Raw genomic sequence first — 25,482 nt, 5'->3', positions numbered from 1 at the left:
TGCCTTCGGTAAACCTACATTTCCTCCATAACTTTATGATATGTAAATAGGTATGCAGGAGACAAGTAGCTTCAAAATGACATGTGATGAAAAGGAGCAGAGGATGCAGAGATGCTTGAAGCAATCTTCTCGTAGGGAAAATTGCAGTGGGCTCCATCAAGATTCCTCAACAAGCCCCTGTATATTTTGCTGCACTCCAAAACCAGTCTGCTGAGACGAAATATTTCCAGTGGAATCCCCATTAAGAGCAGTGGGAGATGAGTCACCCTGGCTCACGATGTGGGCAGCATCACTTTCTCTTTTGGGCTCAGACCCTCCAGCCAATTCCTGCCAGGACACTGCTAGGAGGGAGAGGGTGTTATTAAAAATACACTTTACCGCCCTAACTGCAATATTTCATCATCTGCTGGGCACTTGGAAGTAAGGAGCAATGCTGACAAACTAATACAGTAAGACAGAGCAGCACGTTTTTGCTTTTATTTGCTCGATATTTAAAGTTGTGTTTTGCAGGGGTTGGTGAGTGAACAAGAAATAAAAAGAAAACATGCTCAGATCTCAAGAGTCATTTTGTTGCTCCTTTTGCTGCTAGGATATTTAAATAAAGAACTTTCTCTTTCACAGCCTGGGTTCTCCCCCCTCTTTGATCCTGAAGCAATAATCCCATATTTATGAGATTATTTTTGTTGCCATGGAAATTAACGATGTAAAAAATGCAGCATTATAATTTCTGTCTAAGTAGGCAAGACGCAGTCCTCTTTAAAGACAAACATTTTCCTGACACCTCTGCCTCCCCCCCACTTCCTACAGACGTGGCAGATAACAGCACAAGGACCACAACACGTGTGCCACGTACAGCACAACCCATGGTTGTGATGTTGATGGTGATATACGCTGATATGATGATGATATATGGTGCTATACGGTGATATATCACTTAATAATGGTGACCACCCATAGACTGTCTGTTCAGTAAATCTGCAACCCACCCAAGAACAAAACCAGCCCCAAAGCTTCCCGCTCGTACATCCTGCATATGCTGGTGGCTGATAAGTTACACTGCCTGCAAGTTTTAAGTTGTACCTCAATAAATTATTGGTCTAAATACCTTATTTTCTCCACAATTTTACTCTTGTAGTGGCTGTTGTTATTCTGAGAAAGGATGGAGAGCCTGGATTCAGGAAATCTCATTTTCATCAAATCTTAAAAGTATACAAGATCCCAGGAGTATCCAATGAGTAGGACTTAAGTGCTAAGAGGAGTCAGTGGAAGAGTTTGCACAAAACTCCCCAAAAATTCAAAAGCACACCCCAAAAGTACTCAGATCAAGCCCCTGTTCTGATAAAATCGCTCCTTCAGAGTGATCCCGTGCTCTGGGGGATTGGGGGCTGGGGGTAAAACTAAATTCCTTTTCCCACTACCTTTGCAATAAACCCTTCATGCACCCAATCCCAGGCTGAGCACAATGTGAGCAAAGCATCACACAGCAATACTGTCCAAATCCTTTGGGCTACATGTCTGTTTTAATAACGTGATATTCCTAAAGGGCTTGTGCAGAAAGCATGGGATTTCAAAACCCTTCTAATAGAAACTGCCAGTAACAACACAGGTTTCTTTACTCTCCTTTGCTATTCTCTCAGGTCTGATCTAGAGAGACCAAGAGAGGTAAAACTTCCCATTTCTTCAATTCATAACCGCATCTGTGAGACAGACAATTTGAAGCCAACTGTGATGATGACTGTTATGATGTGGACATCTGTTTGCTGAGACTGGCACATTTTTTTCCTTACAAATGAAAGGGTGAGAGAAGAAGCCAGTCTTTAATCATCTCTATGGATTTACTGACAGTAGTACTCAGGAAAAATAAAAATCTATATTCTGGTATATTTCAATAATTTTGATTGTATAAAAAATGTTGATTTAGCTAAAGGGAATTTCTCTCGAAGTACAAAACAGCTTCTTGACCAAAGTTTCTGTGTTTCCATACTTGAAAAGGAGATTAATTTTGTAGAACATCTCTGAAGGCAAAAAAGGGAGAGTTAATGTTGAGCAATAATTCATATTAATGTCCCTAGGTATTAATACTGCAGTTAGTCAGCTTTCTGACCATTCTCCATGAGCACATAGAGAAAAGGACATCGATTATTGCAGTTCCCAGCACCTGTCACCCTTCTGTCATGAGTGTAAGTTGTACCTGGCTCTTGGAGGTGTTTTTAGCCAGTTAACAGCTTAGAGCTGATGCTCGCAACTGACTGGATACACACACATTTCTTTTCCTCCCTCACCATTTCCTTCTCTAGTGGTACGTCTCCTTACTTGTTGTTATATCCAGAAAGCAGTTGCAGGCTCCAACTCACACTATTCAGTGAACAGCAGCCAAGAAAACTACATTTAACAGATTTATTAGAAACTCCTCACAAGTAGAGTGGCCATCACAGGGCACTGACAGCAGTTACAGCAAGAGGGATATTGCAATCCACCAGCAGCAGCAGCAAATTCCCGTCCTCCCTGCACAACCACCACTGGATTTAACTGCCAAGTTTTAAGGGGATGCTGCACGGCCTCTCTGCTCATATGGATGGAGGCAGATTGGAAGAACTGTACCCTGCTGCTGTGTCACTTTGTTTTTCTCCTTTGTTGTTTGCCAGGTGCTGACCACTAGACAATAGAAAAGATAACACCTCTCTCCCTTTCCAAATTCAGTGCTGTTTAGTAAAACAGAAGCTCCACGTACCTGGGGTTGCCAAAGCAGAGCCATTCGTGAGAGGTGAATTCACAAGACATAAAGAATTATTTGGTGGCCAAGTTGCTTTCCTGAAATTAAAAGACCCCTCACGCTCAGAGAAGACACATTTGACTGTGTTTACAAATGTTCCCTCAGCCAAGCTGTGATACCTGAACATGAACACGCTGCAATTCTGATAAGAGATGGAAAGATTAATGTACTCTAAGTCCAGAGGGAAATCCCTCCAGACATTGTTTTTGAAAAGCTTAGAAATCTGCTTTTTTTTTATTGTGGTTGCTGCTATTCCTTAGCAACAAAGCCAGTCTGAGCATGGCTCCGCTGTAACACATTCCAGAAATAACTAGCAGGGCTGGCATTGTTTGGAATAACAGGGGAAAACTAATCAGGTCATTTGTTATGTGTTAGTGCTCTCCACCTGCTGACCACCTGCACGTCCCAGGGAATCCGAGAAATACCCACATATGCGCACACGTCTATGTACATAAGCATACAGATGTGTATTTAAAGAATACTTATAAGGGAAGATTTTTTATAACTCTTTTGTGGGGGATGGAGAGAAAGCTGGAGGAGGAGAAAACAAAGGCTTTGTTCTGTCTCTGTAAGAAGACAATGAGTCCTACTGAAGTCCCACCAGAGTGCTACACCACGGCCAGGAAGAGCTGATGCCCATGGCCTTCGGGCAGCACGAGAACCACCCCCTCTCCCAAAATGCAAACTCCACTCCTCTGGAGTGGATACGTTGCAGAGAGGAGCTAACATCACGATCCCACATTTCTCCATCTTTACAACAGCATGGAAGTAACAGCTCCAAAGACTGGTACGCTAATGCAGAAACTCCCTTGTCACAGCAGGGAGACTTTCCTCCTCATTTTCCAAAATGTGCAAGAGACACGGTGGACCATGTCCTACAGGTCTGAACTACTCCATCATGCTTTCTTTCTGAAAGAAACATCAGTTAAAAAAAGAACTCCTCACAATGTAGTATCAATTCAGATTTTTAAAAATGTGAAGCAAATTGCCAGCATTCCAAATATCTTTCTTCATTTCTGTTCCACACTGGGATAAGGAATTTACACTTAACATTTCCATGAAACAAAAACCCTACATAAAAATTTACACACAATGTAGAAAAAAACCAATGGCTCAAATACTCTTTTGGCCCAACTGAACCGGGGACTTGAGTCTATATCTCCAGTTTTTCATGTGAGTGTCTAAATCATTACTGCCTGTTCTGGAGAAGGACAATCTTCTTCAGTGGCCAGAAGCTCTATCTTGTACTCAAGAAGAAGAGGCTAGACCAAATGGCTACGTTTTAAAAAATCAATGCTTACCTCTCAATGCAACAGTATTTTCTGACAAAGCTTGCTGCATGTCTAAATGTGCAGGCTTGGTCTAATTTAGAGGTCAAATCCCAAAGCTTTGTGCCAACAAATGCAAGGCTTCATGCAAACTTCACATGCAGAAGCAAAACTACAACATTATTGGTCACAACTTTCCCATCAACTAAATGCAAACTGTAAGTCTCTAATAACAAAGTGCAGACAAGAACCAAGTGTCCAAAATTGAGGAGAACAGAGCCATGATGCTGATGAGTAGCATTTAATCAGTTCCAGCCAATATCACACCATCTGAAGGTTTTTCCCTCCATTTTTCATACTTGTGCTGCTGATAATGAACTATTACGTTACACAGAATGGTGTCATGGTACATTCAAGGTCAAAACTGGACAGAGTTTGGCTGAAAAATTAGCAGATTTAGAACTCTTCCTACTCTATGGGAAGAGTATAACTTATCCCAACAGAAGTGAGTGGAAAGCAAAGAGAAGCATAAATCACACATGGGAAGAGCTCGACACACATGCTCCCTTTCTGCTGTAACACACGCTGTGCCTGAAGGTGCAGTCTAGCCAACCGTGTATAAAAAACATTTATAATTTTACATGTTTGCCTCTTCATAAAAGAGCTTTGTACTTCAGTACCAATGAACCAACGCAGGGCATGGATTAAGGCACCACTGGTGCACATTCAGCCTTCCCTGATGTGCTTTGCAACATACCTTAGTCAAGTTCAATGGGCTGCAATGGACACTGAGGGTCCAAAATCACTCTGTGCTGCCATATATCCACCGTACCTCACAGTGCTTCTCTGCCACAGGATTTGTCCAAATGCCGACCCTATCCAGCATGATGGTGCTTTTAGGAAGAGGCACGTGGCTAAAACATGGGGGTGTACGGGGTGCACCAGGTCTTGGGTGCACCGTGAAGTGTGGCAGCCGTGAATCAGCTGACAAGCGAATCACCTTGTAAATTAAAAGCTAGCTGTTAAAATCTCTTCGTCTGACAACCTTCAATTACAAAGACTTTATTCACACCCAAATTAAATGTAGAAATCTGACTTTCAACTGCTAATTAGCCGTGGAGGATATAGTTACATTTCTGTTATGGCATATTATACTTTCTGGTAATTGTTATTTACCCCCACTGTTTTGAAACTATCATTTGATACCTAGCAATGGTAATGCATTTCTGTAAGACTTAAAAAACCAAAACAATAAAAACAACAACACATGAAGGTCCAGGCATCTCTTTTGCAAAAAAAGGCACTGCAAAAAAAAAAAAAATAGCAGGCCTTTGGTGGAAATCAATGTATATCTATTGAAGTCAATGGAGCCACATTGATTTTTATACATGCTAGAAATCTGCCCCAATATTGCTTGTATGTTATACAGACAAAGCAAGCAGCCCCAGAAGTGCTTATAAGAGATACTACTAATGATGGAAGGAGATAAAAATGAGGGGGGGAAAGAGAAGGAAACTTAAAAAAAAAAAAAAAAAAAGTAACCTTTTGGTGACCTTTTCCTTGGTAAAAGAGCCATTTCTGTACTTCATTGTATCACATCGAGTGTTATTAACATAAGTAGCATCAATGTCTCCTAAAACCTACTTTTCTGTTCTGATGGTTTATTCCTTGTCTTGTGTATTTAGCTAAGCTGGTGCTCAGAATTCCCTGCCCTGTAAGTCAAAGTCAAAGCTCAGTAAACAAGGCTGTTTACTGTCTTAATCTGTGCTATTTTTTATACTTGTGCTAATTGTAGAAATAAACACACATTATACATCAAGGAAATATAAAGAATGGCATTGGATCAGTTTCTGTTCTTGCTCACACAGAATTTATAGAGATTTTAATTTATTAAACTGAATTACAGTTTCATGAGCCAAACATCAGACTCTTCAATAACTAAAAGTTACGCTGTGAAGAACATTAACTTTACTGCAATATGATATTTTTGCAATGAAAGAATCAGTATTTTGCTTTAAAAAAATTGATCCTTTTTAATAACACCAGGCTGTAATATCCACTAGCATATGATCTCAGAAGATTCGACACTATCAAGTTGGTGAGTACATTAAACGCTAAAAAGCCATTGAGAGAGGAAAATGACCCTTAATGTTTTATTTTCTTTTTCATGTCATTGAGCTGCAGTAGTGCTCCAATTCATTTTCCAAAGCTTACATGTATATTCAGAGGAGCCTGAGGCCAAATTTCACCCCTTTCCAAGTCTCCGGTATAATTATTATTGATTTCAGGAGGGTCAGATTTTTGCTTTACATAATTTTGGAGTATAAAATACCATTTCTGTTTCCACTGAAATCAATAGCAAATCTATTTATGGTAGGCTTGGGCTTCAAATATGAACCAGACTATTAAATGCACATCACAACAAGGAATACAAGATTGTGCCTCCTTTTTCCATGTCATGAGTTACAGCAATTGAAGTCATGAAAACCTGACCCATCTGAAATACCTCATTTGGATGTGGTTTCAATGAAGAAAGGATTATTGACACCTTATTTCATTCCCTAAGTTAACCATTAGAAATCAACTAATATATTTCCTTTCTGCTTAAATGATGGCTACCAAAATGGCAAATATACTTATTAAAAATGGAAAGGTAGCGCCTGGTAACTTGAGAAAACAGACCAAGTGCTTAACTGGTTGCATTTAACCTGCAATACAACAGCCATGAAGATGTCTAAACTGAAAGCAAAGGAGATTTTAAGAATAATGGAAATGTAATCAGTGCTTTTTTTTCCTCCTATAGGATTCTGTCACATTGCTCAAGACTGCTCCCGATATCTTCTGTTCCAAAAGCTCAATCTTCTCAAGCAAAGCTTTGATGTACATGTTCATTGCTAAGTAGCTCCAAGTATTATAGAAATAATAACTATGCAGTGTATTTCCTCTTGCCTAATTCTGCAAGCTGCATGGTTCTTCAGAAAACCAAACATTATCTGTCTGACAAATGGCACCAGGGTTATTTGGAACATTTAATTTGGCAGTTTTCTAGCAATTCAGTGGTATTTTCAGTTATGGTAATAAACTACTGAAAATGTTGATATTATGTAGTTATCACAGAGACCGTTTTCTGACACAGTGTGAAAGAAAAGAAGCCCTTCCATCTGCTGTGGGGCATCTTGGTGGTGGCATTTCTCCACAACAGCAAGGAAGGAAAATGAATCGCAGAGTTCCTATGGATGACATCTCCAAGGGACCACAGCTACTGTACAACAAAGGTCCAGTTCCTTCCAGGCCAGCAGCTGCCCAACTGGTGGTGTCTGGGGATGTGATTCTCACCCTCCATGGGTTCACGTACATAGGGGCTGCTGAAACAACTGTCAACGTCTCTGTCACGCTGGGTATTGAACAAGCAGTCCTCTGCAAAGGAGTGGAGATACGCAGAGGCTTAAGCTGAACTCCAAGGAGTGAGCTGCTCTACCCAGCCTGGTAGTCATGGGCTAAGTACATTGAGCAAGTAGGGTGGTCTGATAAGTGTATGTTTTCTATGACAAACATAAGTACTAGGGGCTCAGCAACACACTTCACTATCACAGAACCAGAGAATCAGTAGGGTTGGAAAAGACCTCCAAGATCATTTGGTCCAACCATCCCCCTACCACCAGTATCACCCACTAAACCATGTTCCTAAGCACCACAAATGTGGTTGTGTCATGTGTTTACTGTAGTCTCGCATGGACTGAGCAAGAATTAGCAGCTGGATATGTTAGGTGCATCTTCTGGTTAAATTTCATCCAAGAGGAATCCAGCTGATGAGCACCAGGACTGCTGTGAAGCACAAGAAGTGTGGGCAAGTGGAGGGGTTCACTTCAAAAGCACATTCCTAAACCAAACTCAAATGCAGACCTACCCTCTGCTGGCTGGTTTACTTCCTCAGTGGGGTTGAACACTAACACCCAGATGTGAGGAGACGGCAGAAGCATGGCCAAGAAAGGGACTTATAGCGGGGCTGGGACAAGCGGTGTTTCAGCTTTTGCGCCAACAGAGGTAAGGTGGCTCTGAGTCTGTGCAAAGGCTGATGCTCCCAGAAAAAATGGAAATTTGCCCCAAATTCACTCTTTTTGTAACCCCATAGCTGTAAACGAACGAAGGTGATTGCGCTAGCTATGGAGCAGGGAGCTGTGGAGCACGCGGAGCAGCAGACACGGGACGTTGTGCCGGCTGCCGCGGGCTGGGGCACAGCCACAACTGTGCTCTCCTTTATTTGTCAGCGATGGCCAAGGGACAAATACAGTGCTCACAATGGACAGCACTATTCAAAAAATTTCCTGTCATGCTCCAAGGATGCAGAGCAGAACAGAGGAGAACAAATAACTGAAAGAGCTACTTTAGCAGAGTCTTTGGATTTCTTATGCTAAAGCCATGTGCCCTAGCCTGCAGCTCCTGGTATCCTTGCTAATCCGCTAACACAAGGACAAGGCGATGGGCCTCAGGATAGATATGCAATTAAATATAAACTCTCAAACCCATTTTTGTAGAGGAAGCTAGGAGGAGCAGTTAATAGCACGGCAGAGCCAGGCAGATGATGCAAATAATGCAGCTATTTAACTGCCTGATTATAACTTGCTGTGGCATGAATCCGCTGCTAAAAGGCCCACATTGCCTCTGCAGCCGCTCTGGGTAACGGTTCGCTTTGACCTCTACACGCTGAAATGCTGGCTGCTTTATACCAGCTTCCCCAATGTCAACTTCAAAGCTCTCAAAAAGAGAAAACTCCTTGGCGAAGAAGCTAGAGGGGATATTTTCACTTTTGAAAATACTCTTCTCTCATTAAGTGACAAGTCAGCTGCAGAAATATCACGCTGACCTAACTCCAGTATATCCTGAGCGGAGATGCTGCAGAGGGTCACCTAACGAGGCCATTGCTTGCTTGTGGTGGACTGCAAAAAGGGAAGTAGGCTTTCCATACAGAAAAGGCTGCTCCACATCCATAGTGTGTCGTCTATGGGTTTCTGAGTAGCAGCTTGCAAAACAGCACTCGTGGGACATTGCCCTTCACAGTAACCCTGTTAAGGCAGGGTTTCATTTGCACTAGTGGTTTTTGCTGATGGCCACCAATGTTTCAGTTGTTCAGCTACAATTGACATGCCTGCCACCACTTAGTTCTTGCTCTCCCAGACAAACACGCTGCAACATCTAAAAAACCCCACACCTTTGTTCCCTTTTTGGAGACCTCTCTCAGGGACAGGTACATCATGTCAACGCACACGATGAAAATGAACTAATTTTTTCACTGAAATTTTCACATGTGATTTACCACATACATCAGACGTGACTTGATTAGATGCTTTAGACAAGCTCACTGTAATCCCACACTGGGTGCCCCTGCTCTGTTGAAACCCCCAGGGAACACATTCAACCGTACTCACACGGGCAGGTTTAAAGCACTGACCCTCACACCCCAAGAACCACAATTTTGGCATGTAGTGGTCCTTACCCCGCGCAAAAATGAAGCCTTTTATACTCACACAGCTCATACTGATGCCTTCATGTATAACAAGGATGAAGATAAACCACCACTGTGCCACTGAACAGAGCCTTGGCAAAGCAATTCAACATTTCTGTGCACTTCTTCCTGAGTTGCACTGATTTGCGCCACAAATCAAATACAGTGCACAAAAAAGCACCTGAAACTGTGATGTTTTTAATCTTTCGGCATTGATTAGAAGAATATGAAGAAGGGAGAAAAAAAAAAAAAAGAGAGAACATTTTGTTTAATACCACTGCAGCTGACCACAGTATATAACATGAGCTCTTTAGGGACACCTCCCTTGCATCTTGGCCATTCTGAGTACTGGGAAGTATTTTTTTACTTTATACATTCTCTTCTCTCAAAAAAACATGGTAATTTGGAAATGAGACGGTCTTGTTATTATGTGAAAAATGACTCTCTGATTAAGCTACAATTAGCTCCCCTCTTTTCAGATATACAAGCCCAAGTCCTAACATGGGGAGGTAAGGTCAGGATTTCTGAGCCAATAAAGCCATTCACATTGCTCTGGTGGCTTTAAGCATGTTTACAACCAATTTTCATGCCCTCTGTTTCGCCATCTGTTCTCTAGGAGCTCAGAATATTTCCCAGCAACATCTCACTACTAGGAGGGTTTGTTGGAGCCAAGTGATGGCTGAATACCCAGAGCATGAGGCCCCACTAACTTCTGACCCCGGTCAGCCCAGTAACACTGCTCTACCAAGGCGGCAATGTTATTTGAGACTTCTGGTCACCACCACATTATGAGGAACGATACAAACTAATTGAACAGGATCAATACTGCTAACCCACCTCTTAAGGCACCGAAATAACCAAAGTGCCCACATCTTACAACTTCACGGAGCTGAAAGGGAACGGCTGGTCTTCACAGGTAGTGCCTGCGCTATGCAGGCAGCATGTCAGGAAACGCTTATCTCATCCATTTCACTGGCAGACGACCTGACACTGCAAAACGCAGCTTTCCACACCAATCACCAACGTATGTATATCAACTAGCAGAATAAATTTCATCACTCAGGCTACTATTCCAGCATATTTTACTGAATACAACACCATCTACAGACAGATCCCAAATTTGATAGAGTAAGTCTTGTTCCTAAAGAGTAATTTTAGGGCTCTCTTCCTGTATTAAGCTGAGCCCACTCAACTCCCACTAGAGCCGAATAGAGTTGAAGGCGCTCCCTAAAAACCAAAACATTCAAACGAAAGATCATTATTCCAAATGTTCGGAGTAAAACAGAAATCTATTCATTCATAGAGGCTGATTTAATGAAATACTCTCAAATTACAACGTTTCCTGGTACTCTGGAGAAGCTCACTCCATTCAGCTTTTTACCCATTTTACAACAAGGAAAAAAAAAAAAGAAAGAAAAAAAAATCTATTCTCTGTCACTTTTACGTGAGTACTGCATATCATCTCCAAACTTGACAGTCCGATGGCAAGCAAAATCAGCAAGAATGTTAATCATTCACAACTGCTGATAGCAACCAGCCTTGCAAATTTGAAGGGAAAAGTCAAAAATGAGACAAGAGGTTCAACTACGTTGTTTAAAGGTCTTACCCAGACAGGGTAAGACCTATTAAAAATTATCTTGCTGATGCACAAACACAGAAGAAAAGAACTGGCTGTCAGTTTGTTTTAATGCCACATGGTTAAGACACCAGACTCATGGGAATTATTTCAGCTCATGGAAAACATTCATCTTCCAAAAACACTCATATATATATATAATTTCAATAAAATGAATATGTAAGTAGCCAAGACAGAAAGTCTTTACCAGGTACGTGCAGCAGGTGATCTATCTAACATCCTCTAGGTTACTTTTAGATTGGCTGTGGCTTCAGTCACAAGCTGTAACAAGAGCTCAGGATGCTCCATCTTGTAATTAAAGGCTTAATCTCCTCCTAGTCATCTGGGCAGTTGTAATGAAATATGCCAGTTACTCCCTACTCTTGTTTTGGAAAAATGCCCAGCAGATTACAACGGCAACAAAATTAAATTATCCAGTCTGTACGTCCACTTCACAGCTTAGTCACACCGCCCTTTACCAGACTCGCCTTAAAGCAAGGGATATTTAAACAAAAAAAAGCTTTGTGTATTTTTCAATGAGTGCCAAGGTTTCACTACCCTTCAGGAAAAAAAAGAGAAGTCTTGCTCCTATGCCATCTAATTGCGATTCCACTGCCAGTTTCTTCTCCTCTCCCCTTCTCACTTCCTTCCGGCTCAGCATACTGCAGGTGTCAGTGAAAAGTCTGAGTCACATTTGGGTGGAAACAATGCTGAAGCAAAATAAATGAAACAGGTCAAAACTGACAAGTGAGTGAGCAGAAAGTAAACAGCAGCTGTTTGCTGGCTTCTGAAAACTGTTCAACAGCACTGCTGAACTCAACGGATTCACATCTTACACACAAACACACACACTTCTACTGGTCTAGACTGAAAAATTTTCAGTCACATCCTGCTGAGATAGCTCTGACTACATACAGAAACAAAACAATCCTGCAAATTTGGTCATTTAAAAATTACCCAAAGTTATGCCTGTGTACATCTCCACTGTCCTAGAGCTCCTGGCAAGCCCTCCTTCTGCAATTCACGTGCCATCACAAGGCCAAGAGTCCCTGAAGTCATGGTCAATACCTGAATGTTAGGACTGCTAAAATGAAGCACCCAAGAATGGTTCAGGATTGAAAATTCACCTCTTTTTACACGCACCAGAACACATGTGCTTTGGTAGCACTGAAGATCTCTGAACGAAAGTGGGAGAAGAAAATCTTGGTGTTCTTAGTGTAGAGTACAGGGATCAGTCCAAAATTCAGGACAAGTCTTGAGAACCCATCCTGCACAAACGCAACCTAATTGTAACTGGCTTTCTTACAAGGACTCCAACAATGGAAAAAGTGAACTATACCCTGGCTGGCTTTAAGAGAAGTTGAAAGACAACCAATTGAATACTACCTAATAAAGAAGCTGAAATAAAGTGGAATGGCTAGACATAAATACAGTAAAAAGCGAAGTACTAGTGGTATTGCTTAAATCTATTTATGGAGCATGTAATGAACTCAATGACCATTTCATTCTTACATTCTTCATTGAGGACTAAATTATATTCTCAATTAGCTTGACAAAAGTATGAAAAAAAATTTGTGTTAGTTGTTTTGGATTTATAAAACTTCAGAAACCACACTCATCCAGAAAATCATAGTGATAGTGCATGCATTTACACAATGAAAACAGGCTCATGCAGAGCCCTTTCTCCAAGTCCTTCAGGGGATGGGGGCAGCAGACGCGTGGCGCTTGTACTCTGCCCCAGAACAGCCACTGGGTCACAGCCTGCCCTCGATGTCACTACAAGGTGCCGGAGGGGAGGGAAGAGAATAAGAAACGGAGGTGTTTGTATTTAAGCAAAGAACTGCTCACACGCAGAAGGGGGACAATTTTTAGCAGGGCGCATCTTGCACCAATGCTGTTACTAGCAAAGAACCAGCGATGCAGCCTTCATCCACATACACCAAGAACTTCAGTATTGGTCAGATAAGGCCCTGCTAACAATCTGCTAACAAATAACCGTTCCGATTTACATCATGAATCTGTCTTCTCCAGTTTCCACAAAGCTGTTACAAGGCAACTTTAGGTAGCACAGCACTTGCAGAGTTGAATCCCGGAGCATGATTTTAACCAGGAAAGCACAAATCTCATGTTTATATTTACATATTTGTAGATGCTTTTATGCAATGAGGGTGCCCAGCTTAGTTGACTCATTTCTTATACAAGCACAAAAACGTCAATACTCATGGGAGCACTAAGGAGACAACGGTCAATAAGCAGACAACTTGCAAGATACACAGACCAAATGAATGACATAATAAGAACGGGAATTGCCCTTTCTTTTGTTGCTTTTTATTCCACTCCTGCTCAGCCTCCAACAAAATGATTTCTATGATGTTATTAAAAATCACAGGTTCTTATAGGAAATGGGCTCAGAATGTCTCACGGCAGCTATTCTGGCTCCTGTAGCCAAGACCAAATTAGCTTGTTGCAAAATGGTTGCTTCTATAACCAATAAAAGTGACAGTGGGGTTGATGCAACAAACAGCAGTTCTGGAAAATCTCCCAAGCAATTCATGTTTAATTTAAGAATTTGGACAGCGTGTTTGACATTTGATTAAATCTGAATTTCCAAATTAAACAATATAAAGAACATTAAATTAATAACACTACTATGTCTTGCTGGTGACATAACAACTCCCAGTGCCTCCCCAGGTGCTGTTAGGCACCAGCAGTTCATCAGAAGTACTGATAAAGCTCAGAGTCAACTCTCCCCAGACTGATTAAATGCAGGTGCTTTTAGCATCTTGTTTTCAGATTCTGCACAAACCTGTTGTGCGGCACAGCTGAGACCCATTTCACTACTGTTTTGCAGCTCAGGCTCTTTCTAAATTAGCTCACTGATCACTCCAGAAGCAAAGGTGTTCACCTTCAGTTTTTGCTTCCTGACATGCTACCCCAGCTGAACTGCTGAATTATGCATTTATCTCATGAGCAACTATTCGAAAATGTATGCAAGTGCTCACCAATGCTCCTACAAGAGCAATGTCTAGCAGCAGATGTCCAGCATCTCAGATGATGTGGTGCTCAAGCCAGAGCTGGGGAAGCCAACAGACAGGTGTTCCTTCTCCTTTGTGCTGCCAGGTCTGCCCCATTACCTCGACGAGGCTGAAGGCCATCAGCACGACAGTCAAAACTTAATGTCCAAATGTGTCTCTGTTCTAAATACCTCTCACCAGCTGGTTACCACTTATCTTCCTGATGGTGTCTGGGCATGTTCCCTCCAAAAGGCAATGAGCCTCTTCTGACGCAGTGTGAAAGGCCAACTCTGCTCCTTCTTCAATGTATGGGCACAGAATCCACATACAAAGTTTCACAAAGTGCCAAAAAGAGTTGCTCGGCAAATAAGTTTTTCATGCTGGGCTAGGAAAAGCCCCGCCACAAGCAAGGCTGGCATTTTGCTTCAGTCATCAGGCAAAGGAAACCTTTCAGGTGCAACAGAAACAGCATTACTGTCATCTTCATCTGTCCCCTGCAGTTGCCAGAACACATCAGACCAAATTCTTCACTGCTGTGAAGAGATTCAGTGGAGAATGCAAATCAAGGTCGGGCTTTTCACAGTCCTACCCCTGCTTCTGCAAATGTGCTTTCTGACTTGTACCCAAAGGATGGTACAAGTCAGGAATGGGTAAGCCATATCTTATCAGAAAAGCAGCTTCTTCAAAAACATAAAGGGATTTTTCTTAAGAGAACTATGTTTTTAACTGTAGTCCTCATTTCTGTGCAGAAAAATACCTGGACCTGGGCTTAATTTAAAAATCAGCATTTGGGCTTCTTGCCTATCTCAGGGACTTTCCTGAAAACATTCAGTTCTAACTTGGGAATAGCAACTGCCAGCACAGGAACGCAGAGAAGTGATCTGAGAGGGTGAGCACTGAACCTGTGTCACATACAAAACTTCTGTCACTAGGCACTCAAACACCTGACCACATTTGTTCCTACTTATCCAACCAGGGATTGAAGGCTTCTGCATGGCTGCTGACATTCACTTTGGGTTTGCATCCAGGTAACAGGTAAAACGTTGTCCTAAAATACCTGTGAACCTCTAATGGCTACACTTAAGTGCTACAAAGATATTCCAAGTATGAGGAGGTGCACTGTGTCAAAATAGAAACAACTCTTGTTTTCAGTTGCGTTGCTAAGATATCTGTAAATTATTAAGAGGGTGAAAAGAAAAACTAATTCATTTTTATGATCTTTGTTTACTTTTTGCAGGTTACCTACCCAGCGGTGTTGTTTCTCAACTACCAGAGAAATGTTAGTTTGTTCCTACCCTGCCAGAGGTATGCTTAAGCTTTCCTTAGAAATCACAAAGAAGGATTGTCTTTTGATCGGAGCAGCATATTGGGACTCAAGAAATCCAGGCTTGCTCCCAACTCTGACAGCGATTTTGTTTTTGACATTTGGCAAAATGTTTTATTTCCCACATTTCTGAAAGCAGTGTTACTGTTCTGTTATCCCACGTGAATAGTGATACCCCATCTGAAAAAGAGAGATAGCATTTCCTTTTTGCTACACATTGTCTTGCCTGTTTACACGAGAGTCTCGGCAGGACTGGGACTTTTTCCCTCTATGGGTTTATGCAATGTCTGTGATACAATGGGGCTGTGCGATATCTCAGAATCTCTAGACGCTACTTGAATAGTAATATTAGTTCAACAATTACCACTCAGAAGTCTAAATTACTAGGGGAAGGTAATCTGCAAAAGGTCCAAATTCAAGTCCTGTAGCCCTCATACTGACAAAACTCTTCCTGCTATTAGCATATCAGGATTCAGCCATAACTGAGGCGGGCATTATTTTAGCAGCCTTGCCTGTAATGCCTTTTCAGTAACAAAGGTAAAGGCAGAGCCTAGTCCTGCAAAACATCCCTAAGAAATCTAAACCCCACCTGAACAACAAATTCAAGTTTTTCATTATTCAAACCAGAGGACTCCATATGAAGGCAACTGCAAAAGAGAGCGCTTAATTTATCCTACATTAAGATTCAAATTGTTTGGAGCTAGACTGTCACTGATTTCACTCCACTCTACAAGATACCATGGCCTATGATTTAATTGGCCAATTACTTATCCTTGATGAGAAACTGGTGAGAATGCCATGCCTCATACATGAAGCAGTGGTTATGGTAAGGGATGAAGTGTGTACGTCTGAATGAGAGCATTATATCAATCATTTGCGAAGCTGATCATTTTAATGGGTTTGGAATGATGAATAGATTGGCATTTTATTATTTGTCACAAGCTAATAGAAAGCCCTATTAAACTTATGCAAGTTCTTTGTCCAGAATAAACAAACGATGATCCATATTCATACTTTCTCCAGGAAGAATAACACACATACATTAACTAGTTATCTATTTTTCTTAGCTCATACTTCACACAGTGGGGAAATTTACTTTTGCAAACATCCAACCACACTTCTCAGTTTTTTCCCAATATTGCCAGAGAAATCAGATCTCCCTTAACTTCAAAGTCAAGCCAGGGTCAGGAGGCTGCCGCTGGTGCACACAATGAGCTCTCATCCATGAATGTACTCTGGGTGCCTAGCACTTGGGAACGAGTTCATTGATGGCTGAACAAAAAGCCCCAAGTCTGGCTAGTAAACACAGAAAATGGAGATTTTGCAAGGATGGAAAGGATGTTTCAGTTTTGATGCAGTTTTCTTTCACTCAGTCCTACACCACGAGAACAGAAAGAACAGTGGAACATATGTGTCCGTGCATGGGCAGTCACATGCTTCATCATACTCTTTTGAGCAATATATTCACTGACTGTGTTGATGTTCTTTGTGGTGAAATGCATCTTTTGCTCCATCCACTCCAAAACCCGTTTCTGTGCCCATTCAATTCATCTCCTTACCAGGGATGAGGACATTTCCATCTTTTATATTGCACATTACACTGGCTGAGCATTTCAGGCTCCATTAGGAGTTCATTGCTCACACAGCTTCAGGGTAAATGACACAAGGGACTACCACGTGCAGAACCAGACAAGGCCTCTGCTTTTTTTGCTGTAGAAAGTGAGCAGGGGACAATGGCATCCCCACTGCACAGCAGAAGATTTACATCATCTTTTGTTCTTTTCTTTTTCCATTGCCTTATGACAGTAATGGGTTATCTCATTTATGGTACCTGAACACGAAAGCATTGTCCTTTCTAATCCAAAGGGAAGGATCTGCAAGGACAAGCGCCTTTGCTGCTTTATCACTTAAGGGACAAAGGGTCCCAATACTTTGGGATTGAATGTTCACAGCAACTTCAGTTCCTGGGAAAGCAAAGAGGGAGAACAAGCTGTGATTTCCCTCATTTCTTAGGTGGCATAGCTGCATGCATCTTCATTAAAAACAAAATAAAATGAGGGTCTTTAATATTTGGGGGATCCACAGCTGAAACTTAGATGGTATCATGCTTAGATCCATCCTGCAGAGCATGATATGTAGGATCTTGGATGGAAGAGGTGATATCATTGAAAATTATTACAGCACAAGATGTATTCCAATGAAAACAGCTAAAAGAGGGAAGAATTCCAGTTGGAGGGGCCCGAGAGGGACATCAGGCCCTCCAGACAGATCTACAAACAATGTCAAGTGAAACGAGGCCTTTAACCAGGCACCTTTGGCTTGCTCAGTGCATGGAGGGAGAATGCCTGAAAACTTCAGGCACACTAGGCTAGTAACACAGCTGGCCAGCTGCCATACCAGCTGCCAGCACACACTATTATTGACTGCATAAGGCAAGTCCCCCGAGACTCACAAAGAATGCTTCTGCAATGGTGTTCAAGGCTCCTCATCTTTGCTTAGGTAAATCACTCTGCACTGGCATCCAGGAAAGAGCACTGAGCTACATGGGTTCAGATGAAATGGCTGTGGCTGGGTTTCTCCTTTGAACGAAACAGAGTCTGATTTAAAGTCCACTGCACTGAACAGAGGAGCTCAATAGGCCTTGGAGCAGGCTCTTAATCACAAAACGCATCTCGAGATGCAAAAGAATAAACGCCAAGTGTTGCGCTTATGGGATTTCCACATTATCAAACTATTAATGTGGAGTGGTGTCTAGGGAAGTGGCATTGGAAAATTGCATACTGCTAGTGCTTTTAAAAATTTGTGCTGCTACTGTGCAGGGTATGAATCTTATTACGCTAGATAGTATTTCTGCATATAAATGAAAGTAGAAAGAAACCATTGAGAGGAATCAATAAGTTGAATGGAAGGGTTTTATTCCTTCTTAATCATGGTCCAATTGGGTGTTTTCTGGAAGTTATTCTTGTCTTTCTTTCTCTCTATTATCCTCAAGTGCCTGAAATGCTCTTTGATGGAAGACAGCTGCATCCTACTCAAGTTGACAAGCCCTGGAAAAATGCATCTGACAACCAAACCCTAGAAAGATGCGTCTGTAATGGCTTCTTTCAGTGTAAAAGGAATCGATGCAGCAAGGTATGAGCTCTTGCTCAGCTGCTGCTTTCTGACACTTCAATGGCTGCTTGCAATGTGACTTAGCCTGTAGGCATGCCAGAGAGGTCTCCAATCTTGTCAGATCTCATAAGCAAAGCAGGACTGGAATTGGTCAGTATTTGGATGGAAAACTACATTTTGCAGGAGATGATGTAGGGAATTCAATAGATGGCAGTCTTACCTCAGAGTCAGGACATGAGGTTTCACTTTGCTGCTGGAAGTGCCATGTTTTAGAGGAGGTGCAAAGGAAAAAGCCCTAAGGTACTGTTTGGAAGATCAGGAGCAACTGTTAATTTTGCACTGAGAAATGACATTCTGCCAGCCCGTGGACCTCCTCGTGCAGTTTCAAAGGCATACTCTTACGAAACCATGACATGCTCTTTAAAATCCTGTTATCTCCCACTCCATAGATGGTTCAGTTTAGTTAAAAGTTATTTAATATCTGTGTGTGAGACAGAACCTCACTGCACATGCCACTGTACAATGCACTACATACAAAGTCTGATGGGCAGATATCACAAGAGCAACACGGCAGTGTGGATTTTTTAATTTCTAGTTTTGAACAGTTCACACATTACACAGCTAAGAGGTGGCTAAACTGTGACTTTGACCGTATAATCAGAGGGGAGAAAGGTAGATGAATTCTATTTACATCCTTTTAAGATTTATCCTGTGCTTGGGGTTGTGAAGAAGTGTGTGCTCCTGAACAGGTAGGAGATAAAAAAAAACTTTGTCTTCTGCTGCTCATGTACAATTTGGCTAACTAGCAGAGCTGAACCACTGTTAGCCATGAGCTGTCTGGAACAACAGCAATACTCCATGTCAGACCTCTAATGCAAGAAGCAAAGTTACATCAAGGATCACACCTCTCCAGTGTATTAAACACAGTGTATTACACAGTGTATTAAACCAGTGGTTCAAGGCACCTGTCCTTGTGGGCAATACACCGTTTCCAGTCATCTTGTCTTGAATAAGAGCTGACTTTGGGCTGCTGTCCCACTGAACCTACTAAAATTTTGGGGATGAGGCTTTTGGTCTTTAAAATATTCTATGTAAATATAGGAACAGCAACAGCTTTAGATTTTTAAGAGTGAGCTCCCTAAATGAAACTGTCATCAAGCCAAATGAGAAAAATGCAATGCTGAGTACCCCATGGGCAACAACAATCACTAGGGCAACAAAAATCCAAAGAGCGTGTCCTTTCCAGCCTGAAGCACACAGGTCTATGAAGGGCACTAAGGTCATCCTCGTCCCTAGGAGGAAGGCTGTCTTGGGAAGGCAGGCCCACTTCATTGGCCATGTGACTTCTCTGTTTCATGACAATAAAACATTATTTGCTAATGCAGACGATCTGTTATGAAAGTCTGGCTGTTTTAAAGTAGAATTTGCCATACTTAGAAATAATCTACAGTGAAAGGTTAGAGACTTTTTCCCTTTTTACTTGGGTATGAAAACACAGGGCATCTGGATTCACACTGACACTCTCCTTCCTTGAAGCAAGAGAAGATGACAAGAATTTCATGCTAATAAATATATCTAAATGGCCTGTCCATTCCTTTAAAATTAGTAGAAATACAGTGGCATAATTTTAGAGTAGCATACAAACTGCTCTCTCCACGTTGTACTTGTTTGTGAGTCTGCTACGATTGCTTTCATCAGGCAGGGCTGAACCCAGTGATGTTTGGGCCTGTGTGGTATACCCCAGCACCATCCTGGCACGCTTACAAACAAAGCAGAAACCAAACTGCACAGAGCTTGTACCACTGGTTGCATACTAGTCACAGATTCAACCCTGTGAAGAAACAAGCAGGAGGACAAACACAATTTGATGCTTAGCTTTCACTCCCAGATCCTCTGCTTACGTTTAATAAGGCTGCTAGTAAATTACTCTTCTCTTTGACTGGTTGGGTATAGTGTTCTTCCTTCATTCTTTGGGCCTCTCGTTTATCCCAATACTAGACAGCGCTGCAACAATGCCTATAACCTCCCTCTCATTAGCCTCTCCTACTTTCCTAACAGATGCATTATTTTGGAGTAAGACACAACCAAGTTTCAATAGAACAAGGACTGCGCTGTTACCTACCCCTGAGCAGCTCTGGCACCAGCAGAGCACACTTGGCAGATAATTATTTACCCTGTGGTCCAGTGGAACACCTCTGCTGAGAGCTCCAGCGTGCTGGTGTCACCCAGAGCTGCAACAGCGCTGATCAGCAATGTTTCTGCAGTGATTTGGCAATACTGGCCACAGGTATCTCCAAGGTCAAAAAAGCAGTGTGGACAAAAACAGACTCTTGCCTTATCATTGTCACATGCACAGATGGCATGCAGGGGTATAGCTGGCTGCCACTGCTAATGATGAGCCGACACAAGAACAAAAACTACTCTCCTTATACAAGGCACAAGTGGCTTGATGCTTTCCCCATATCAAACCCCGAACAATTTTAATAGTTCTGGATCAAGGTCTTCTGACGGATTTGCCACTACATGGGATGTCTGTCTCCTCCCTTTTCTTGTCAGTGAGCTGAAGGGACATAATCCCTGCAGTTCCAGCTGAGAGTTAGGAAAAACTACAAGCTCAGATGACCTTTTGCACTGCCAGCATTCAACAAAGAATAAATACCCCTTTCTTTCTGGATTTTTCACACAATGTCAACCTCATGTCACACCACTTTTTTTCCTTCTCATACAAGAAGAAATTAGGTGTTGATGTATGTGAGTTGACACGTTCATAAATGTGTTTGTGAACACGTAAAACACATCTAGAGCATTTGGGGTGACTGAGGAAAAGTGTGTATGGGTATGTGACATTTACTTATTCTGCACACGTATTTACATGCATATATATATGCACAGCATTTTACAGTTTTAATTTTGTATGCTTAATTGCTTCAATTTGTTTCCACGTTTTTCTGAACACAGAAAGGTAATGCTCCATACTATTCTTATGTACACATCATTTTGCCTTGTTTTCAGGAAAGAAAGTGGCTTTTAAATGGTAAAACAGAAAAGGAAACTAAGCAATGAACAATGATCAATGGAGACAATCTGAAAAGGGGTAAACAAACATACTTAAGAACAGCCCTAGCAAGAAAAGCAAATTACTCTTTCAATCCCTTGAAGAATTTCATTACCCATTCCATCACAGGCTAGATTTACTGTACAAAGCAATCAACTCCTCTCTGATACCTGGGAAGAAAGATCTGGATACAAGGGAGAAAAAGCCTCAAGAAGGTTTTTATTAAAGTTGACTCTTGCCCTTTTGCTAGTCTCAGTACATCAGCAGCACAGAATTCAGAAAACCTGAAAAAATGCAAAAGAAACTAACAAAATAATAATAATAATAATAATAAAGCAAATGGTGCTGTTAAATACACAGCATATGACTGGCATGAGAAAACAGACAAGAAATACGGAAAACTACATTCTTGTTCACTTGTGCAGCGACATGCTAATCACGTGCATATTACTGGGTAAGTACACAGCAGCACAGACATTTAAAATATGCTCCAGTGGGCATTAGGAACTTGTGAGTTCCAGCCTTGTCTCTGGCAGTGATTCTGTGTTGCTTTTGACAAGTCACTTTATCTCTTTGCTGGAGTTTAACTGGCTGTAAATGGAGATAATATTACTTACCTACCTTAGGGGAAGTTCAAGATTCCTAACTACATAATAGACCTTAAGTGTTGCCATCAAAAAACCTTTAACTGAAAAAACCCACGATGTACATTTCAAGAAGTTTCAGCCATTTGTATTGATTCATTTCTTACAAAGACAGAAAATGTTTAACCATTAGAGGGAGAAAAGAGACAAAGTAACAGACTTCTCAATCATTCCTTTTCAATGTAAGGTACTGATGCAACTACTACACAGCCACTGTGGATCGCATGGGAGGGCCACTGCTGATGATACCAATACAGCTCTGAGACCTGAAATATCTATGATTGCACATACAATCAAGTACGATTCCTATTCTTAACAAGAACAAGAAGTTCTCTATCTAGTTTATCTCATAGAACAGAAAATCTTCTGTCCTGTGCCAGATCAAGTTTCTCAGTTGTGAATGAACTACTGTTACTCCTGCTTTTGGTTAGCAATAAGGATTCAGTGAGACTCCTCTCCTGTTTTCACTAGAAACCAACCCTGGTGACCTAGCTTCCTCTAACAAGAAACTTGACTGAACAAAGAAGCTGTTTCTCATCCATTTCACATACTGCAGCACAAACAAAAGCCCTGGAAATGTTTTATTCCTCCATACTACCTGTCACAACGTAGCTTTTCAGCAGCACCTCACTTGTCCTCTACCCATTTCTACACAGTAACTTCACCATCAGCCAGCCCTGGAAAGGCAGGACCTTACTGCTGCTAAAATGGGGTAACACATCTTGAGGCTCTTGATGCTCACGGCAGACTGCAAACTCAAGCGGTGGAATGAGCAGTCCGCCTTTGGCTATACGGACCTGCACTGCAGGGCTCACGTGGAAATGGTGCACCAACCGAGGCCTGCCCTCACAGGCAAGTATCCCTCACTCCTGGCAAGTGAATACAAAATCTTGCTGTCCTGTAACAAATACTGTAAAATTTGCAGACATATTCCATAATCACAAGTTGCAGCTCAAAACAAAACAATCATCCATTCTTGAAACTGAAAGACATCAGCAAATTTATTGGGAAACGGCACTCAAATTTCCAGTGGAAATTAGTTTGAAGGAATCTTGTTGGGTTTCTATGCACAACAACAAAAGTATACCTCAAAGGATCTCTATTGCTGTTATTTCTGTGCAGTCATATTTCTAGCAGAAATCAGGAATTACTTCTGAGAGGAATACCGCTGAGTACGTTTTCTTGCCCCCATACAGATTTTTATTGAGTTCACCCCAAGTTTTTAATATATATTCAAATGAACTACTGTGGTACCTAGCTCAGTCAGGTTTGGCTCTGTTCTTGCCCTTCCTTTTTATTTAAACCAATAACTCCATTATATTTATCAAACTGCTTCCATAGTCCTGATATTAAGAAATGGCTTCATATTAACTACAAGAGATGCTCGCCTCAGTGTAGCATTACCCAGTATCCAATCCCTTCTGCAGTTTGCATATTTGGAGAAAGCCTATCTTACAAGCCAGTGAAAAGGGTTTCCAACCAGATTAAAGGATAAAACTACCAACTGCACTAAAATACATGGTCGATACGCTGTTAACCACAAATCCATAACTGTTTTGCTGATAAAACATTGCCTAAGCTCCAGTTTGTTCAGATTGCTGCTTTTAGATTCCTCACGACACGATCAGCAAAACAAGGAGCAGAAATTCGGCTGTTTTCAGAAGAGCTGTGCTGGCTTGCAGTCAAATCTGCGTAATTGATTTTCAAATTCCTCTGTTGATTTTCAAAGTGATTAAAGGAAATCGGCGTGGAATTTCCTCTTCGCATTTCCTTCAGCACACCTGCTCATGGAAAGTGTTTTGACTGGGCTCAGTGGGTCTTATAGTTTAAGAGGTTAAATTACCCTTCTGCCTAGATGTGGGTGCTCATGAAACCCTTGCTGGTTACCAGCTGAAGCTCCAGCCCAACAGCCAAATGACCATGCTGGAGAGCTACTCTGCTCAGGGAGCCTGCAGAATCTCCAACTTCAGAGGTCTGCAAAACTCAGCAAGGCAAAGCTGCCGTTAACTTCATCGATTGCTGGCAGTAAGCCCCGCTGACCTCAAGGTTGGATGAGAGGACCTCCAGAGGCCCCTTCCAACCACAACTTGTATGATTCCATCTCTTTGTATTTAGTGGGTGACTAAAAGGTAGAAGGCACTTCTCCTGGAACCACTATTTCTAGAGCACTCCTCTCCCAGTGGAGGGTCTTTAGTGAAAATACGAAGTGGGAGATTTTATTTTATATGTACTTTCTATGTTATTTGATATGTTTAGAATTCTCTGCCACCCAGCATCCTCAGAGGGATCCTGTCTTGTGGCAAAAGAAGAACGTATGCTTGAAAAAAACCACTCATAATACTTTCCCCATGCTGATCAGGGCCAAGAAAATGATCTTCAGCAAGCAAAAGACATAATCACATGGAGGTGTGTAATCAGTACAGATTTCTCTGTTAAGTTCCCTCTGTCATCATAAGCTCCTTCTCTAGCCGAAGGCAGCTGAATGAAGACAAAGTAACTTGCAAAAATCCTTCTGACTCTCTTAGTTCAAGTATGCAAGGTATGGAGTCTGTAAGACTAGACTCCCTCAACATTACAGTAACCTCTCTGGTTACTGGGCTCACAAGTATCCCCCCCCTTCATTCAATATCAGAGTCAAATGAGAACAGAAAATAAGCTCATAAAAAGCTGCATAATATTAGTATGCACATGCTAAAAAAATAACAAGCATCTCAAATGTATTGAAACAAAGGTAAAACAACAGATTATTCAGCATACTGATATATCCTGAAAGATCTAGCCTACTAATACTTTCTAGTCCAGCCTAATATTTTAGAACCAGACATTCTGGCAGGAAGCAGTCCACAAATATTTATACATGTGATCACTTCAATCTCTAGATAAAAACATGCATTTAGAATCTAAACATCAATTTATGCATGAAATCTGCCTCAATTACAGATAGCTTGAGAAAACATCAGCTTTGTATCAACTAGCCCCATCCCTTGAAACCTGTTTTTTGTTGTTAATCATATCATACGCCATGTGAGCAAAAGTAACTAAAGCTGACTGTAAAACTCCCCTTGTAAATGGTTATAATTGAGTATACAAATATCACTGTTGAAGATACGTACAACACAACGCATAAATCACACTAACAGCAGTCAGAGACTTTGATCTGTCTCTTGAGTACAAT

The 25,482-nt window shown here is 41.5% G+C and overlaps 1 protein-coding gene and 1 long non-coding RNA gene across 11 annotated transcripts in view; one reads left to right on the top strand and one right to left on the bottom strand.

Annotated features, from left to right (window-relative positions):
* The window catches only part of TMEM108 (transmembrane protein 108), a 276,598-nt gene that overhangs the window by 100,387 nt on the left and 150,729 nt on the right, over window positions 1-25,482 (bottom strand). Inside the window, exon 3 of one of the 9 annotated variants that reach the window (XM_080583502.1) lies at window positions 14,162-14,706. The exons of the other annotated variants lie outside the window; for them this stretch is intronic. The gene's annotated coding sequence lies outside the window, so the exon portion shown is untranslated. The remainder of the gene's footprint in view (window positions 1-14,161; window positions 14,707-25,482) is intronic. 9 annotated transcript variants of the gene reach the window in all.
* On the top strand, window positions 14,752-24,201 carry LOC308191257. Of its 2 annotated transcripts, XR_013947853.1 has the most exons (4): window positions 14,752-14,823; window positions 14,923-15,062; window positions 15,150-15,208; window positions 15,411-24,201. It is a non-coding gene; the product is annotated as an uncharacterized lncRNA (long non-coding RNA). The 2 variants fall into 2 exon arrangements; XR_013947854.1 differs by lacking the exon at window positions 14,752-14,823 and having other exon boundaries at window positions 14,902-15,062.

Source organism: Anser brachyrhynchus (genome assembly GCF_964034855.1).
Source record: "Anser brachyrhynchus genome assembly, chromosome: 2".
Lineage (NCBI taxonomy): Eukaryota > Metazoa > Chordata > Aves > Anseriformes > Anatidae > Anser > Anser brachyrhynchus.
This window is presented reverse-complemented; position numbering and strand designations above follow the sequence as displayed.